Here is an 18,817-nt window from a genome sequence, read left to right on the forward strand (position 1 = left end):
AAATAAAAATCTCTGAATGGGTGCTTTCATTCGTCTGTTGGCAAGAAACACACTCAAGGAAACCAGGTTGGTTCTCAATTCCCTTTTTAATAAATTAAAAATAGCTTCTTCTGATACTTAGACACGAGGGTCCCAAATGGCCCAGATAATCCATTAGCTCAGATGGAGAAAGCATATTTCTCCATCAGTAAGTTAGACTCATCTTGCCATGACCTCCAAACTTGTAACTAACTCATAACTACACTGGAAAGAGTGTTGTGTTTAAGCCCAGTCCTGCTAAATTCACAATTTGAATCCCCCTGAACCTCTGCAATTGGTATTTTTCCTCATGGGGTATTTCTATAGAAACCCATCCCCAAGACTAGCTATTAATTGGAGAAGGTTTATTTATCCTATAGGTTTGATAATCAGTCATCAGATTTCAGCACTTGTTTTGTGGGATTCCATTTCATCACTTGCTACAGTATATATTATTATTCATTATATAAGTTTGTTAACGGTGTATTTATTTGAGTGAGTCTCCCTCTAAATAAAGGGGCCTTATAAAGTTTTTTTTTCAAATAAAAGGTTTATTTTTACATCAGCTATTTGCTTTCCTATGCTAAACCTCCGTTGAAGGCTCTGAGCCGCATGCAAACCAAATTCCTGCCTTTCAGGCCAGGATGGGGCTATTGGAAGGGTGATAAAAGCAGCTGCACGGGCCCTTCAGCAGATTTGGTTTTTTTCAGCCCTGTCAGTCACTTTCTCTTTGAGAAGGGAACAAGACGGCTGGTAGAGATTAGGAATGGTAATGTAAAGGTTTCTATCTACTGCATAAAATTCTTTCAAATTAATGCAAGCATTAAATTGTGAATGATTTTTCACATAAAGCAGATATTAAACTGTGCATGCCCGCTGGTGTTGATATAAAGTTTTGTCAACATTTTTGGCACATGGGGTCTGAGCCTGGGGGTCAAAAAGTGTTTTTAACCAAATTTTGTTGTTTCAGATGCTTTTTTTACACTCGTGTGTTATAACTCAAACGTGGATTCTTTTCCCAAAAATGAAATTTGGCAGGCCATTAGTCCATAATGTGGTCTAGTGCCTTTGGGTATTTTTCTTTAAACATGTAAATGGCCAAGATATCTAGGTTTTTGAGGTTGAAAAACTGTGCATGCACTTTTAACAACTTCTTTTTCGTCTGTATTTAGTATGCATATTTACTGCACACGTATAGTATGCGGCATGCCGATTAGACTCAAGATTAGTTGGGAAAATATACAAACGCCTGTTCACAGGGAGGACTTCTTCGAGGAGTCTGAGCTGATATGTCTCCTTGTTTTTACTAGGGACTAAGGGCTGAGGGATCAGTGAGTGCAGAGGTGCCAGCCCATTTCCACTCCTCCTTAGCGCCAGAAAACCCTGACTATGACAGCCATCCCTGAGCCTGCTGGCCAGCTCCCTAGCGGGACAACACTGAAAGGGAAACGGTGAGCATCCAGGTCTCTTGTCTCTGTCTCAGTACCGTAACTTGTACCGATGCCCTGTGAACACTAATCCTCGGCTGTTCCCTACACTGAAGGACCCACAGACAGAATCTGTAGCGAATACGTTGAGCATAAAGAAAACACATTAGAGCTGAATCCACTGTTCAGATCATTGAAAACTAGCAGTTATTACCTCATTTGAAAGTAATTTTTAACAATTAGCTTAGGAAAGTATTTTATAATTTTTTGCTAGCCTTACACAAACTAGAAATTTCTCATATAATCAATTAAATCTGGCAGCATAGCATCAGGCACTCATTAGGCTGGGCTGCTTGAAATTCATGTACAATTTCTTCCTTATGGTGATCTGCAGGAGTTTTTAAACTTGCACTGGGATGCTAGCAACATCCCCCAAACATCTCAGACACATTGTCTCTCTGAACCTGAACTTCTTAAATGGTGGTTAAACATGTTGTCTGCTTTAGTTTCCTGTCTATCTTCATCATGAGCCAGCACCTGTTTCCAATAAATTATACGCAGAACTGTATCAGCAACACCTTGGCAACAGCTGCCACCCTTAAAAGCAGAGTGCCCTTGAGGACAATACACCTGTGAACACACAGAGTGTTTATTTAGCTGAAAGCCAAAACTCTAAGTTACATAAAGCAATTATCTAAAGCCTAATGTATGCCCATTATTAACACAAAATAACCCTGTTCTTAAAAACCAATAAAAATCTATTTAAAGGATTTTTCCAAATCCCACTGAAATTTGTAAGCAACTAGAGACCTAGTTTTAACCTGGGACTTAAAATTCTAATGGTGGGCAAGGCAGAGGTTTGTGTGTGTTATAATATGCTTAGCTCATGCTTGGAATTTGGGGCATGGGCATGCATGGGTGGCATAGCCAAAGCTTCAGACTATCGAGCAAGGACATGTCTATTTAAGATAATCCTTGTTACAAGCCACTTAAAAACATTTTTGACTATGGTCTAGAGGTTAAACAAAAGAAATGGATTGTTTCATTTTGTATTTCAGTAGGGGACTAGTTCATCTTAGATGGCTTTCTTTATTTGTACAATCCACCTTAAACATATAGTTCATTACCTAATAGTATTACCTTTGGGTAATGGGGTTAGCACTACACTAAATGAAAATGGAACCAGCGTCAGGTAAATACCTTCAAACTTCCATCCTGCCATGTGAAATACATGAACAATGCAAATACCAGCCCAACACAGTATCTACAGCACACAGTTCAGTTTCTAGAGTGTTTAACTGTGGCCCTTTCGAGAAATGGGACCACAAAGTGTATATTGTTGAGCAATAAATACGAACAGCGTATAGCTCTTGTCTCTCCCATCTTGAAGCCTCACGAAATCTGAATGATTTTTTTGCTTAGAGTCTATAATACGTTAATCCCTGTCTGATACTTCCTGTTGATGTTTAACTGATGGACCTATAGTCACTGAGGTGCAAATGTGTTTTAGCACTTCTGTTTGGCTGAATGCAAATGCTGTGGAAGTAACTGCTAATGAGTATTACAGCTTCCAGCTTGGACCATGTCACTGTCGGTTCACATATAGTACACATGAATAAGCAGATGCCTGAAGCCTTAGAATTGGACTCCACAGAAGAAAGTTTCCAAACAGCAGGTCTGTGTCTTATGACAAAGACCATTACATGCCAGGCTTTCCCAAAACTGGCCATATGGGTGACAATGGGTGAGGCTTCATAGGTTGGGGAGAGGCCTCAGAATGTGACACACCGTGGCCATAACTGGTTTATTCTCCTCTTTGCAACTTGTTGGTGCTTTAATTTATTTCCTAGCTATTTTCTTAGCTCCCATTCCAGACTAAAAGCTAGGGATGCCGAGATAAATTAGACGAATGACTGTTTCTTCTTGCTGGATTCCAAAGACCTCTTGCATGTGTCTGAAGCATCGGTGAGGTGAGATCGAGGTCCTAAGAGTGACCTGTCACCACTGGTATAGTTAATCCGGAGCAAGTCACCCTCCCTCTTTCCGGCAGTTTTTTTTTTTCCCCTTGTAAAACATAGAGATCGATTCCTGTGGCATCTACATCACAGAATTGACGTGAAACTCAAATAAACAAATGCAAATATATCCTGCCCATTTCAAACTCTGAGTCCTTTTGGGAGCCCTTCACTTATTGAGCTGTAATAGCACTATGGTTCTTTCTTTAGGTGAATTCGCTTGTTGTAAGTTTGAAGACTCAACATGAAACTCACAAAACGCAGCCACAGCAGTGGTTTCATTATCAAAACTCCAGCAAGCATTCCAGCCAGACTAATTCCCCACTGGATTCACTTAATGTGTAAGAAGATCTTTTAGCCAGACTTCGCTGGGGAAGAAAAAAAAAAAAAAATATATATATATATATATCTGAAGAAAGTTAGGAAAAATGTGTTTTTCTTTTCTAACCAGTACTGCATTATGCAAATTCGAGGCTCTCTTTATACAGATTTAAGACTTCCTTCTTTGATTTATTTTCTTGATTAGAGATCCTCACAAACGATTACATGTAAACGTGAGAGGCACCCGGTTTGGATTCCAGACCAGAAGAAATCCAGGAATGGATTTAAAAAGGAAAGCTGGTTCCCATCTCCCTGGAGAATTTATCTTTATTAAAGGTCAGCAAATTTAGAGCTGCTTTGGTAATTTACCACGTGTATGGGAAATAAGTTGTGAGTACAAGTTTGCACAGAAGATAAGATTTGCTATGTTTTAGATAAACTGGTTTTTGATTATTGAAAGGGTAATTCAAAAAACATTTTAAAATCCTATTGGTTTCTCTGCCTGCTTGTCAGATTTCCCATTGGTGATGAAATCCTGCCAAGTGTAGATTTACTGTTGGTCATGAAATGAGACCTGGCTTGCGGTTATTTGATAATAACTGTGATAATAAATTCATCCATTAATTTCTTTCCTGTTTCTCTACATGAGTAACATTAAACTAAGATGTTATGCTATTGGACGGAGAGAATCATTTTATTCATACGTGTGTGTGTGTGTGTGTTCACTCACATCCTCTTTGGAAACTTTATTAGGTTGATAACTCCCAAAGACTACATCTATTCTTCCTATATAGTATGTGAAGGATAATGCTAAGGTCTGAAATGAGATGCCTGATCTCGGATCAACAAGGGTTATTAGAGACAGTGACAGGCTCTGTGACCATGGACAAATACATTAAAACTGGATTAATAATGAACATAATAAACACAGTAGCTTGTAAATGAATGATGAGGCAAAACTTGCTCTCATCTTCAAACTGTCCCACAGATTAATGAAGCTGGGACCATAGAGTAAACAATCGCTAGCTTTGTTGTTATTGTTGTCTGTATGGTTTCTGTTTCTTTTCCTTTTTTTTGTTTAGGTTATATTCATGTTTAAGAAGAAAAAAATAGATCTTTATAAAATATTTTGTTACTTTTGGCCTGAGAGAATTTATGCACCTTCTGGGGCATATCTAGATGGGCCATGTTCTTCTTCATGAATGGCTGAGAGGCTCACATGTGACACTTTATCAGATTTAATGCAGATTTATCAGCATTTTAATGCTTCAGATTTATTATGTCCCACACGTAGCAATGAGACGAGCCTGGCCTTTCTGCTTGCATTTCTTGAAACAGGTCAATGAATCAACAAAGATTTGTTTCCTCCTCCTTTCTCCTTCTCTTTACCTTGAAAGGATGGAGAGGATCAAGAAGAACAGGAGTGATTTTTAACTGTGATCCTTTTGTGTGAGGGTAATTTATTGAAGCACTCCAAGCTTGAGGTTCTCAATGCCTTTTTGCTCTACACAAAGCAACGAGGGCAAACAACAGAATGATCTTGGTGTGTAAAACTGTGCTTGTTTATGTGGGATTTGGTTTAAACTTGTTTTGAACTACTGGTTCATTGTTTAAAAATGCACACCTGCACAGAACCAGTTGTGGTTGAAAAGTTTATTAGCAAAGAATGTTGGTCAGTTCCTGGAAATCCTATATCAAGAAGTGTCATGGTTTTTGTTAAGAATATAATTCCCCTTTAGTTACCAAAACCAGTCCGACATCCAGCTTCAGCAAGGAGGTTTGGAGGAGAAAGAACTCAAGACGGGAAGAGTCCAGGAAAATACCCAGGAACACAGGGAAGCAAGGTCAGGCCCAGGCCTGTACTCTGAGCTTAGTATCAGTGTAGGGTTAGGGCATGAGAAGGCTCTGAATGTTCTCCCCAGGAATGAGAGCTGATGTCTCAGGTACAAGGAGATAATGAAGGTGGGAGATGGTTTTAAAAACTGAGATGTAGCCAGGCACAGTGGCTCACACCTGTAATCCCAGCACTTTGGGAGGCCAAGGTGGGCACATGACCTGAGGTCAGGAGTTCAAGACCAGCCTGGTCAACATGGTGAAACCCTGCCTCTACTAAAAATACAAAAATTAGCCAGGCGTGGTGGCATGTGCCTGTAATCCCAGCTACTCGGGAGGCTGAGGCAGGAGAATCACTTGAATCTGGGAGGCGGAGGTTGCAGTGAGCCAAGATCACACCATTGCACTCCAGCCTGGGCAACAGAGCAAGACTCCATCTCAAAAAAACCAAAAAAACAAAAAAACACTGAGATGCTTTATGACTGCAAACTAGGCATCCTAAATAAGACTCAGCCCTGATATTTTTCAAAGCTTGATGGGTAGAAATGGGGGAAAATGGCCTTTTTAAAGCTTCAAGCTGGATCCCTGTTACTATCCCCAAGTTCATAGACAGTAGGCTTAAATTCATCTTTGTCTGGGTATAGGAGGTAGCATGAACTATTGTGGGATCTGGCCAGCAGCCTGCAATGCAACAGGGCTCTCTCTTTGTTCCCAGTTGAGCGCCAGATATTGCGGGATCTGGCCAGCAGCCCGCAATCCAATGGGGCTCTTTCTTTGTTCCCAGGCGGATCGGCAGGTCAAGAAATAATAGACACACAAAAGATAGTGAAAGCTGGGTCCGGGGGATCACCGCCTTCTGGTCCCATGGTGCCACCAACGCACCGAATATACCAGCATTTATTGTTAAGCTTAGTGAGGGCGGGGGTAGGTTAGTGAGGGATTTAGGGTCATTTGATTATGAGGTGAGATGGTTGTATGTGGATGAAGTAATTCTTTAACATAACATCTATATGCAGAAGTACAGTATACAGAGATAAGAATTTACAATATAGTGTGTGCATCAGTAATTTCTAACAGAGCCTTACAACAGAAACACAGTCTTTCCATAACCTATGATTAGCCAGATATTAATCAGCAGTAACAGTTGCAGCAAAAGCTGGTTACAAACAATCCACAGATACAGGACGTGAAGCTAGACAACCGGTTAGACCAGAAATTCTCAGAAGGGAGTATGCCTTAACCCTAAAAAGGCCTAGAAGAGCCGTGGCAAGATGAAGGAGTTTATACCCCTATCTTATCCATATGGACAGGTGCCCCTCACGCGTCCGTTTATAGGCTCTCCACAAGGGTCGCATTCCATTCCCAGAGCTATGAACATCTGCTTTTCTGGGATAGGAATCTTGGTGATGTGAAACCTTCCTGACTGCATGTCCATTCATAGGCTCTCTGCAGGGGGAAGCACATCACATGCTGTTGGCTCATTCTGGCAGTCCAACCTGGCATTGTCTTTACACGATCCTGCATGCAATTTTGTATTTACAATAATCAGGAGCATTTCATCTTTTATTCCGTAGCAATAGCTTCAAGGGGTCTCCCTACAATGAACAATTGTTTAAAGGGCATTTTTAAAAAGTTTTATGATCAGGGGTACACGTGCAGGTTTGTTACATAGGTAAACATGTGTCATAGGGGTTTGTTGTACAGTTTATTTCATCACCCACATATTGAGCCTGGTACCCATTAGTTATTTTTCTTGATCCTTTCCCTCCTCCCACCCTCTGCTCTCCAACAGACCCCAGTGTGTGTTTTTCTCCTCTATGTGTCAGTGTGTTCTCATCATTTAGTTCTCACTTATAAGTGAGAACACATGGTATTTGTTTTTCTGTTCCTGCATTAGTTTGCTAAGGATAATGGCCTCCAGCTCCATCCATGTCCCTGCAAAGGACATGATCTCATTTCTTTGTATGGCTGCATAGTATTTCATGGTGTGTATGTACCACATTTTCTTTATCCAGTCTATCATTGATGGGCATTTAGGTCGATTCTATGTCCTTGCTGTCATGAATAGTGCTGCAATGAACATATGCATGCATGTATCTTTATGATAGAATGATTTATATTCCTTTAGGTATATACACAGTAATGAGATTGCTGGGTCAAATGGTATTTCTGTCTTTAGGTCTTTGAGGAGTCACCACACTGTCTTCCACAAAGGTTGAACTAATTTAGACTCTCGCCAATAGTGTATAAGCCTTCTAAAGGGCATTTTGGTTCCGCAAAAAGCAACTGAGCCCTGCATCGGATGTGGGATGTTTAGAGACCGCATGGGGCCAAAGGCTCTGCATAACAATATCAAACTTTCTTTGGAGATGGAGTTATAGGAACAGATTATGCTTTCTTTTAGAAGAAGATTTTGGAGTGATTTTGTTTGACATGGGTTTTAGCAGAGTAGGGGTTCAGGGTAGAGGTGCCTCCCAATAGCTGAGATGCACTGGCTCCTTCAACATGGTGACTTGCAGGAAGTCAGTGATGGGGGACCGTGGGAAGTCTGTGGATGGGTTCTGCCGTGTGCACTTTAATCCCCTTCTGTTTTCCAAAGGCTTTAGGAATCTCTTGTTAAATCACATGGTCTGGACTTAGCTGTGTGTCAGGGAATGAGAGATGGGCCTGGCTTTATATTTGGGGGAATAGTAGGTGGGACAAGAAAAGTAATCTGGGCAAAGTTGGCTGCCACATGAAAAAGGAAAGTAGAGATTCTGGGAGAAATATGTCTCTCAAGAGGAACCTGGAAAAAGGTGAGAATCCATAAGGTTAAATAAGATCCTCATAATTTCAGTGTGGAAGGGAAAAAGGATGCCTGATGCTGGGTGTTTATGAGGCAGGAGAGAGGCAGGTGGTTGTTATAGGCACAGACTAGAGGCAGATTTCCTGGTCCCCATGCTGACATCACTGCTTCCTACCCGTGTGGCTGTGGGCAAGTCACCTAACCTCTCTACTCCAGTTTCTGCATCTGTTAAAATGGAGATCATATAAGTACCTACCTCAAGAGGTTTAAATAAGGCTTAAATTAGATAATGTATGTTAAGTAGGCGAAGCATTTGGCATAGTATCCAGAATGTCAGAAATGCTCAATAACTTTTATTATTTTATAATAGAAGTTAATAGAATTTAAATCTTTACCACTGCAACAGAAATAGGCATGACTGTGGGACTTGAGAAGGGAGTTAGGAAGAAGACAAGGGTCTCCTACCCTGCACACAATGCCTGACATATAGTAGATACTCAATAAATTTTTCCCAGGTGATAAATCATGCAGAACAGCTCTTTAATATAGTGAGCTGGGACTCAGCTTCACTTACCAAGCCATTTTTCCAACCATTTTCTGAAATACCCAGTAGAAATAGTTTGATTATCTCTCTAGGTCTGTTAGGCCAAGATATATAAATAGACATTCTAGAATACAAGATATAATCAGATCGATTCTAGATTGTCACTACACACCCCTCTTAATTTGTATCCTGACCTGTACCCTTGCCTAGAACCCCTACAGATACTGCTCTGGTTTGGCCTGTTTATGTCAGAGGGCACCCCATTAGCACAGAAGGATCTGTACTAGTCATGAATGAAAGTATCGCATGCAGCTAGGGTAGCTGGCTTCCTTGCCAGACCCCATGTGAACATTCTGGGGTGATAAGGTCAAGGGAAAGATATAGAGGTATAAGCAATAAACAGAGGCAAGGTGCTACCATGTTCTCCATGCCATCCCCTGCCAGTGGCATGGGACAGGAACCAGAGGTAAAGCAAGGGCTACTCTTTAGAAGACCATGAAGATAAATTTGCACACCATCCAATACCATAAAGAAGGGAAGGGAAGAGGGAGGAAGCAAACTTACCTTTACAAAGCCAGGCTATCACTGAAACATTTTTATGCACCTGTTGTATGTCCTACACACTCAATTATCAGGAAGGTATTATTGGCCTACTCCAAACGCATGAATAAATGGAGACTGCACACGTAGCCCAAGTCAGACAAGCACTGGGTTCAATTCATGTCTACCTGTTCCCAAAGCCAGGGCTCTCTCATTGCTCTGTGTTGCTGTCACAGAAAGTTCAGTCATACAGACACCCTCATCTGGGCAGTCAATCTTTCTCCCACACTTTTCTCCCCACTCATCTGTGACCCTACCTCTCACTGTCTCATAAGGCACACGTAGTCACATGACCTTATACTTTTGGCTGACTGTTATCAACCAAGTTTTTAACACTTTTTATGCCATAAACTCTTTGAAGGCGAGGACCATTCCTTACTGAGAGATGTGTCCCCTTGACAGCCTCATAGTACTTTCAAAATAGCAGGTGCTTAATAGGTAATTGTTATCTGAGTAGTGATACATTCAAATAAGCAATAATTATTGAGCTAATTGTCATTTTATGCCATGAGGTTTCATAAAACTGGATTGGATAATGAGACAGATAAAGGAATTATGGAACAGAAGCTATTCTCCCTTACCATGGGCCCCTATATTGCATCTAAAATATATGAAACTTTGTCAGGGTAAAAGAGGAACAATCCTAAACCCCTCTGGGGAAGAAGGAGGGTGCCAGAACATGCAAAGTGGAATGTTCATTCTAAAGGGACTTGTCCAGGCCCTATTCTTTGGGAGAGGGTTGGGTGTGGGTCTTAGTTGACCTATGGGGAATATCTGGATTTTCACATGTATATTTGGTTCTAGTAAGGATCATTGTAGATCCCAATTACAGTTATTGAGTGAAATTAAGTTGTATCTCTGAACCATACGTGTTAATTATATTATCTCCAAATGTAGAGCTTTGACAGTTAAGGAAAAGGAGTTAGTATGTTTTAAGTATCTCTTGTTTGCTAGACACCAGGCTAGATATATCTCATTTAATCCATCAATAGCACTGGGAAGTAGATGTTATTTCCATTTTACATAGGAAAAAATTGAAGTTTGGAGAGGTTCTTGCTGCTAGGGAGTGAGTGGTAGAGCTAGGATTATGAACTGGCTCCTTCCTGGAAGAGTGAGTCAGAGATTGGCTGGATGGTGGTGAGGTGTTAAAAATAAAGTTGTGATCATTATGAAGAGCAAATGTGAAACAGGAATGTGGATAAATTGTGATTAAGCACTGAAAACAATTAGCCAGTGATGGTGGGGCTTTTGTCCATATTGGAAGCATGTAGTTCATATATAAAATTTGAAAATACACATATACTATGATGCAGCAATTCTATTTTACATCTCAGTATTTACTGCAAAGTATTTATGGTGCAGAAAGACTTACAAATGAGCATAAGACAGTATACTCAAGGATTTTTGTGGTAGCATTTCTGCAAGAGTGAAAAACAAACCAACCAACTAAGCTAAGTCAACCAACCAAACAAAAATCCTTAAAGGTCTATTGATAAGAAAAATGAGAAGACAAAATTTTCAAGGAAATAACTAGAAAAATCTCTTAGTTCAGTAGGTCATGAGTTTTCAGATTGAAGGAGGCGTCAAGCTTCCAGCAAAATGAATACAAAATTACCCAAAACTAGGTGCATTATCATAAAAAGTTTCAGAATACCACTACATTAAACAAAACAACACACACACACAGAGACACACACACACACACACACACACACACACACACACACCCCTTCCCAAAAGCCCGTGGAGAGAAAAATGAGTCTTTTATAAAGGATCAGGGTTCAAAATGGCATTGGTCTTCCAAAAGCAGCACTGGGAGATTACACAACAATTTAGCATTGCTGATATGCGTGACCAGTTTGAGATAAGGTAAACAGTTCTCTTGGAAAGTTTGGGAACAAATTATTGCTTGGTAGATGGAAGTCTAAAGATAGGAAAATGTGAGGCAATTATCAATTCCAAGAAAACCAAAAAGTTGTATAGAAAAAGTCATATAATTGACCAGGCATGGTGGCTCACACCTATAATCCCAGCACTTTGGGAAGCCCAGGCAGGCCATCATCTGAGGTCAGGAGTTCAAGACCAGCCTGGCCAACATGGCGAAACCCCCTCTCTACTAAAAATACAAAAATTAGCCAGGCATGATGGTGCACACCTGTAATCCCAGCTACTCAGGAGGCTGAGGCAGGAGAATCACTTGAACCTGGGAGGTGGAGTTTACAGTGAGCCAAGAACATGCTGCTGCACTCCACACTCCAGTCTGGGTGACAGAGTGAGACTCTGTCTCAAACAAAAAAAAAAAAAGAAAGAAAAAGAAAACATTATATATTCATAGTTCTGTAAATGTCATCAATGAACAGCACTTACAATTATAATTTTAAAAATATTTAACCATACATTATTACTTTACTATATTGTTACAGTGGAGAGAGGAAAATATTCATGTATAGAATGGGGTGAAGGTGGAAAGTGAACTAATTCTTTTTCTATTATAGAAAGTCAATCAATAATATCTAAAACTAAAAAAACAAGCAATAGCAGTATATGTATATTATGTAGAACACCAGAAGAAATCATCTTTGTGGGAGGGGGATGCAGGGGTGAGGCGGGGAGCTGCAGAGAACTGCTGCTTTTATCTGAAACCCTTATCTGAAAGCCTTGCTGCTATTTGCCTTTTTAAACTACGTATGTCTATTACTTTGATTTAAAAAAAATTAAACTAAAATTCAAATCTATTCCATGTTTATTAGAAACATTTGGAAAATAAAGTATAAAGATGAAAATAAAAATCATTCATTATCTACCACCAAGACATAGCCACTCTTAGTACTCATGCATATGATCTTCTAGTCTTATTTTCTTTCTAGCTAAACACACTTTGATGAGCTCACAGCATTTAAGTTTTGTAGGCTCCTTTTACTATTTGTCATTATTAACACATTAACACATTCCTATACATTAAAACACGTTTTGTAGATACCAGTTTTGATGGCTTTATAATATTCCAGTTTTGTGGTTGTGTGATTATTTAATGATTAATTTCTTTGTTAGACAGGTGCATTGCTTCAATCATTCAACATCATAAACAATGCTGTGATACATATCTTTATACATAAATTGTTGCTATTTTTGTAATTATTTCCTTATGATATATCCCCAGAAGTTTATAAGCATTCTTAAATTAGTATTTTATTAAAGGACAAAATATGCTATCTTAGCAGAAAGAAGCAAGAAATATCCAAAGAGCTAATTAATTAAATTAACTCAGATTTCAATAATGGAAAGCATAGAAAAACATATCCAGGGACTAATAGGGCTTACTTTTTAGTGCAGGTTTTAGAAATATTGTTAAAGTACTTTTATGGTAATCTGGAAATAAATGTGCAGATTTTTAAAGGTAAAAAACTTACAGCTCATTGACCACAATGTTTACCTCTGCAGAAGGCCTAGGACTAGAGATGGTCATCAAGAGAGCTTTAACTTTATCTAGAATATTTGAACGTTTTATAAAGAGAATGAATTGAATTGCTATGTTATGTAATTTAAAATATTTATTTCTTTATATAGATCTCTCTTTTAAATGAATAAACTTTATTCCCTCTAGCCTTTAAGCATGGAAATAATTACTCATATCCTAAGGTGATTTACATAGTTGACAAAAGACTTTCAACTACCTTATTATTTGTCACAGAATCCCTGTAAGTCAGGCATTATTATCTTTTAATCTGTAATGCAGATATACACCTTAGACAGTATGGTTAAATTCTCAAACTTCCTTCTGCTGTAGAGCCTGATATTCAAGAAAATGGCCAAACCTTTCTCTCTAAACACCTCCCCTCTTCTGTTACCATACAGCTTATGTCTCTCTTCCTTTTTTTGAGTAAAAACCTACCTTCTCCACAGGGCTGTCCCTGAAGACACAACTCAAATGGATCTCCACTCACTCCCTCCCTCACTCATGTCTTTTTGGAGTGCTTATTATGTTTCAGACCCCATGCTAAGAGATGAAAATAACTGCATGTTCAAGGCAGACAAAATCCCTGCTTTCCTTTGTGTGGCATGCATTCTCTTTAGGGAAGCAGAAAACAAAAGTTAGAAATACAAACAAAATGAAAATTAGTGCAATGAAGAATATAAGCTAGAGTGATGTGTTAGAAACTGATGATTTGGGGGGAAAATGACTTTAGATAACATGGTTAGAGCAGGCTTTCTAAGGAAGGGTCATTTGACAAGAGACCGAAGGATGAGAAAGAGCCAGGCATGAGGACAGATGTGGGCATAGGTGGTGGAATACAGAAGTAGGGAGCACGAAGACTAGAATGCAGAGAGGAGCTCATGGGTTCAAATGACCAGAAAAAAAAGTAGTGACAATAATTGTACATAAATCAGATAGAAATTGATCATACCATGACCTGTTAAATATTTGTGTTTGCAATTTCACATGTAATAATTTTAACATCAGAGGCAGGCAAGAATGTTTATTAAGTACCTACTCAGGGCTGCCCAACTGACAACCCCTGGGGATACCACTTGCCTTGTACTGATGTGAGTGAGGGTCCCTGCAGCTTTGTCATGTGGCAGTACTGCTGAACATTCTGCTAAACAGTTGACATGGAACATCTCATGGAATCCTTATAGCAACCCAGGGTGTAGATATTATAACTGTACCCACTTTAAAGAGAAACTGAGACTAGGTGAGCTTAGGTAACTTGCCCAAGGTTATATAACAGATTATGCAGCAGGCAAGCAGTAAAAAACATTTTTAACGTAGGTGGTCTGACTCCAGAGCTATTCTGCTTTGTGGTCCCCATCTGCCATTGATGTTGCATCTCATGAAACTCATATAAGCTCTGTAAAGGCAATAAGCATGCATTCTACTGTTTGGTACAGCTGCAACACACTCAACAGAATGCTATACTCCTGATATATGCTGAATATTGCTTATTGATTGATTCTATGGAAAAAATTAAGTATTAAGTCACTCATAATGTACAAAATCCAGAGAAAGCAGAAATCCTATGGCAATGGGTGAACTAATGATCTCATTGGTATACACTTTTGGGAACTCAACTAGAAACCCTTCCTTAGGGTCACTTACAACTCCTTTCCTTAGGAAATAACTCTAGGTCTGAAACTCAATCATTCTAAAATGACCTTGGATATATGGAATAGAAATAACATCTTGAGATGTTATTCTAATCAATTCATTGAGAATTAGTTAAGTAAGAATCTGAGAAGGTTTTTGTGCTGCATGTTAACAGGGAAAAGAAGTCAACAAGACCTAATATTTCATCAAAATCATTGGGCCACATCTAGGAAAGGTCAAGTTCATGGTGAACTTTTTCTCCATCTTTTAAAATAAAAAATAGTAAGACTCATGCCAGTGATCCCAGGACTTTGAGAGGCTGAGGTAGGAGGAGCGCTTGAGGCCAGAAGTTTGAGACCAGCCTGTGCAACATTGTGAGACTCTGTCTCAAAAAAAAAAAAAAAAAAAAAAAAAAAATTAAACATAGCAGGGAATGGTGGTGCACACCTGTAGTCCTAGCTACTAGGGAAGCTGAGGTGGGAGGATCATTTAAGCCTAGGGGTTCCAGGCTGCAGTGAGCTACAATCGTGCCACTGCACTCCAGCTTATGTAACAGACCAAGACTCTGTTCCAAAAACAAAACAAAACAAAAAAAGAAAGAAATTAAGGAAAAAAGCACATATACATTTTTGTGGCAGATAGACTCTTATGGTAGCAGCCCCACAATCTCTGCCTCCTGGTGTTCATGCCCCGTATGATTCCTTATCCTTGAATGTGGGAAGGAAGGATTCATGACTTGCTTCGAACCTATAGAATGTGGTAAAGATGGCAAGATGTAAGTCATTATGCGTACATGATTATGTGATTATGTTATATTAGATTGCAGCACCTGTATTGCACATGTGTTCTCTCTTTTTCTCTCCCTCCCCCTTCCTCTCTCCCATCTTTGCTAACTTTGAGGAGTCAAGAAACCATGCTGGGGAACCCCACACAGCACAGAACTATGAGGCAGACTGTAGGATCTGATGACAGCCGGAAAGAAGCCCTCATCCTAGTTGCAAGAAACTGAATTCTGCCAACAATCTAAGTGAGCTTAGAAATAAATCCTTATCCATTCAAGCCTCAAGTGAGACCACAACCCCAGCCAAAGCCTTGATTGACATCATGTGAGACTCTAAGCAGAGGACCCGGTTAAGCCATGATTGAACTCCTGACCCACCGAAACTGTGAGATGATAAGTGTATGTTGTTTTGTTGTTTTAAGTCACCAAGTTTGTAGTAATATCACTACATAAAAATAGAAAACTAAACATTACCCCATTGAGGGAATTTAAATTCGAGGCACATCTTTGGAAACAAGCTTTGTATGAGAAGGTATAAAATTGGAACACTTGCCAGTGTATTGCTCATGCTGGAGATGAAGGTCAAAGGAAGCCATGCCCCCTGCCCTGTAGGACAGCCTTGACCTTTCTGAACCAGGATCCTTTTGCTCTCACTCTATGGAAGTGTTGAAATGTCAGCTGTGTTTGCATGTGTGAAGGGATCTTACACAGAGGGCCCATGTCTCAGAACATGCACCTGATGTTTTTACAGCAAAAATAATGTTGGTTTGCAGGACCTACATACGTAGGGTTTTACTAGAGCACAGAGGCCTTAGAAAAACCTCCCAACCCAGCAAGGTTGTGTTTTCTTTTCAAAGAAATACAAACCAAGCTTAATTTAAATCAATAGAGAAGGTAACAGTGATAAAAGGGGAAAAAAATTATCTAAGCACAGGATAACAAAAAAGAAAGTGGCAGTCAACATATATGAACCTGGGAGAGAGAAAATGCAACTAGAATTTAGGAGGAACTATTCCTTTTTCTCCTAGAAATGTGCTGATTTCCCTTCCTGTTAGGAGGTCCTAGCTGAGTGCCTTTTCATTGAAAGGGTAGCATGTACACTGTACACACCAACCACTTGCTTATTAAAGGTTCCTGTTCTCTTTCCAGCACCTGTAGCAAGAAGTGGGATGTTCTGGATTGGAAGAGAAACAGCAAAATGTTAGCAAAACAGTTTAAAGGAAAAGCTGTAACAGAAGATGAAAACCGCTTACAATGATCCAAAGGGAGGCATTAAGGCAGAGAGGAAATGTTAATGCAGGCTAAAGACAAGTCTGGGAAGAAAATGAAAAAATTCCCCTAATGGGTGATTCAAAAACAATCATAAGAATAATAATAGTTGAAAAAAACAATAGTAGAATTAAGCAAGAATACTGAAGATAATTTATTAACATATTGGCCTGGCACAGTGGCTCACGCCTGTAATTCCAGAATTTTGGGAGGCCAAGGCAGAAGCTCACTTAAGCGCAGGAGTTCAAGACCGGCCTGGTCAACATAGCAAGATGCCAACTCTACAAAAAAAAAAAAAAAATTACCCAGGCATGGTGGCACACACCTATAGTCCTAGCTACTAGGGAGGCTGAGGTGGAAGGATCACTTGAGACCAGGAGTTTAAGGCTGCAATGAGCTATTATCATGCCACTGCACTCCAGCCTGGGTGACAGAGCAAAATTGTCTCTAATAAAAAATTATATTGGCTTCTTCACTGAGCTAAGTTTTCATTCATTTAACCTATATTAGCATACACTAGCTTTTATATTTCTTTCCAACCCTAGAAGGTAAATAATGTTATTAATCCCCATCTTACAGACAAGACTGAAAGAGGTTAACTTGCCTAAGTCACATGGATAGAAAGTAGAAGAGCTAAGTTTTGAAGTCAGAACTCTCTGATCCTAGTTTTCTCACATTTAATGCAAGAAATCTCAAGTTCTATGGTATAATAGAAAGAAAATGCAGGGCACTGTCTATGTTAAGAAATACCCATGTGCAAATGGGAAGAAACGTAATGAGTTATTACTGGGGGCTGAGGTGCCGGCAATTGCAGAAAAGTGTCCCTGTGAGATGAGAAGAACAAAGGCACCCAAGACATGAGCAGGAGAAATGCTCTTGGAATAAAATAGAATAGTGGAAAATGGATCCCTTGTTCTTTGATTTAAAAATTACTTTTCTAACCATTGTGCCAATGTTTCATATAGTGAATCAAAGAGATGGCCTGTGGCAGAATCACCTAGGACCTTTGTTAAAAGTGAGATCCCTGCACCCTGATTCAGATCATTTATGTAATGAGTTATTCCTGGAGGCTGAGGTGCATGGCAATATCCCTGAGAGATGAGTAGAACAAAGGCGCCCAAGACATGAATGGGAGAAATGCTCTTGGAATAAAATAGTCAGAATAGTGGAAAACAGATCCCTTGTTCTTTGATTTAAAAACTACTTTTTGTAGTTTTGTGTCTGTGATGGTTAATACTGAGTGTCAACTTGATTGGATTGAAGGATGCAATATTAATCCTGGGTGTGTCTGTGTGAGTGTTGCCAAAAGAGATAAACATTTGAGCCGGTGGGCTGGGGAAGGCAGATCCACCCTTCATCTGGTGGGCACAATCTAATCGGCTTCTGGCAAACACAAAACAGGCAGAAAAATGCAAAAAGAGAGATAGGTCTAGCCTACCAGCCTATATCTTTCTCCCATGCTGGATGCTTCCTGCCCTCACACACTGGACTCCAAGTTCTTCAGTTTGGGGACTTAGACTGGCTCTCCTTGCTCCTCAGCTTGCAGACAACTTATTGTGGGACCTTGTGATTATGTAAGTTAATACTTAATAAACTCTTCATATATATAATACATTCTATCTATCTATCTGTCTATCTATCTATCTATCTATCTATCTATCTATCTATCTAATCAGTTCTGTACCTCTAAGAGAACTCTGACTAATGTAGATTTTGGTACCAGGAGTGGTTCTAGAGGAACAGAATATTAAGGATAGAGTTCTTTAATTATTTTCGGGTTTCTGGAGTTGGCTGCTTAATATGATTAGACCCAAAAATGCTAAGGACTCTACTTCTAATAGTATAGAAAACACTGATAGTCCTTGGCATGAGCTGTTTAGAGAATTGTGCAAAATAAATGCATTTGACACTCCTGATTCACCGCTTGTGAATGGCAAGGAGTTTAGTGACTCTATGCTACCTTTGACCATATGTGGAGAACCAAGGAACATAATGAAGCTGGTTGGTTGCTCCTAAGTTCAGTGGATAAAGTGATGAAAGAAAATGATGAACTCAGGGATTCTGTCTCTCGGCTTTAGAAGCAGATACTGAGCCTCAAATCTGCTAAGATTGCCCTGAGTGAGAGTCTTATCTCCTGT

The 18,817-nt window shown here is 39.6% G+C and overlaps 1 long non-coding RNA gene across 1 annotated transcript in view; it reads left to right on the forward strand.

Moving 5' to 3' along the window:
* The first annotated feature begins 1,328 nt into the window (after window positions 1–1,328).
* The window catches only part of LOC130541331 (uncharacterized), a 57,187-nt gene continuing 39,698 nt past the window's right edge, over window positions 1,329–18,817 (forward strand). The window contains exons 1-2 of the long non-coding RNA XR_008955374.1: window positions 1,329–1,469; window positions 3,987–4,117. This is a non-coding gene — a long non-coding RNA (uncharacterized LOC130541331). The remainder of the gene's footprint in view (window positions 1,470–3,986; window positions 4,118–18,817) is intronic.

This window comes from Pan paniscus, chromosome 2 (assembly GCF_029289425.2).
Source record: "Pan paniscus chromosome 2, NHGRI_mPanPan1-v2.0_pri, whole genome shotgun sequence".
Taxonomy (NCBI): Eukaryota; Metazoa; Chordata; class Mammalia; order Primates; family Hominidae; genus Pan; species Pan paniscus.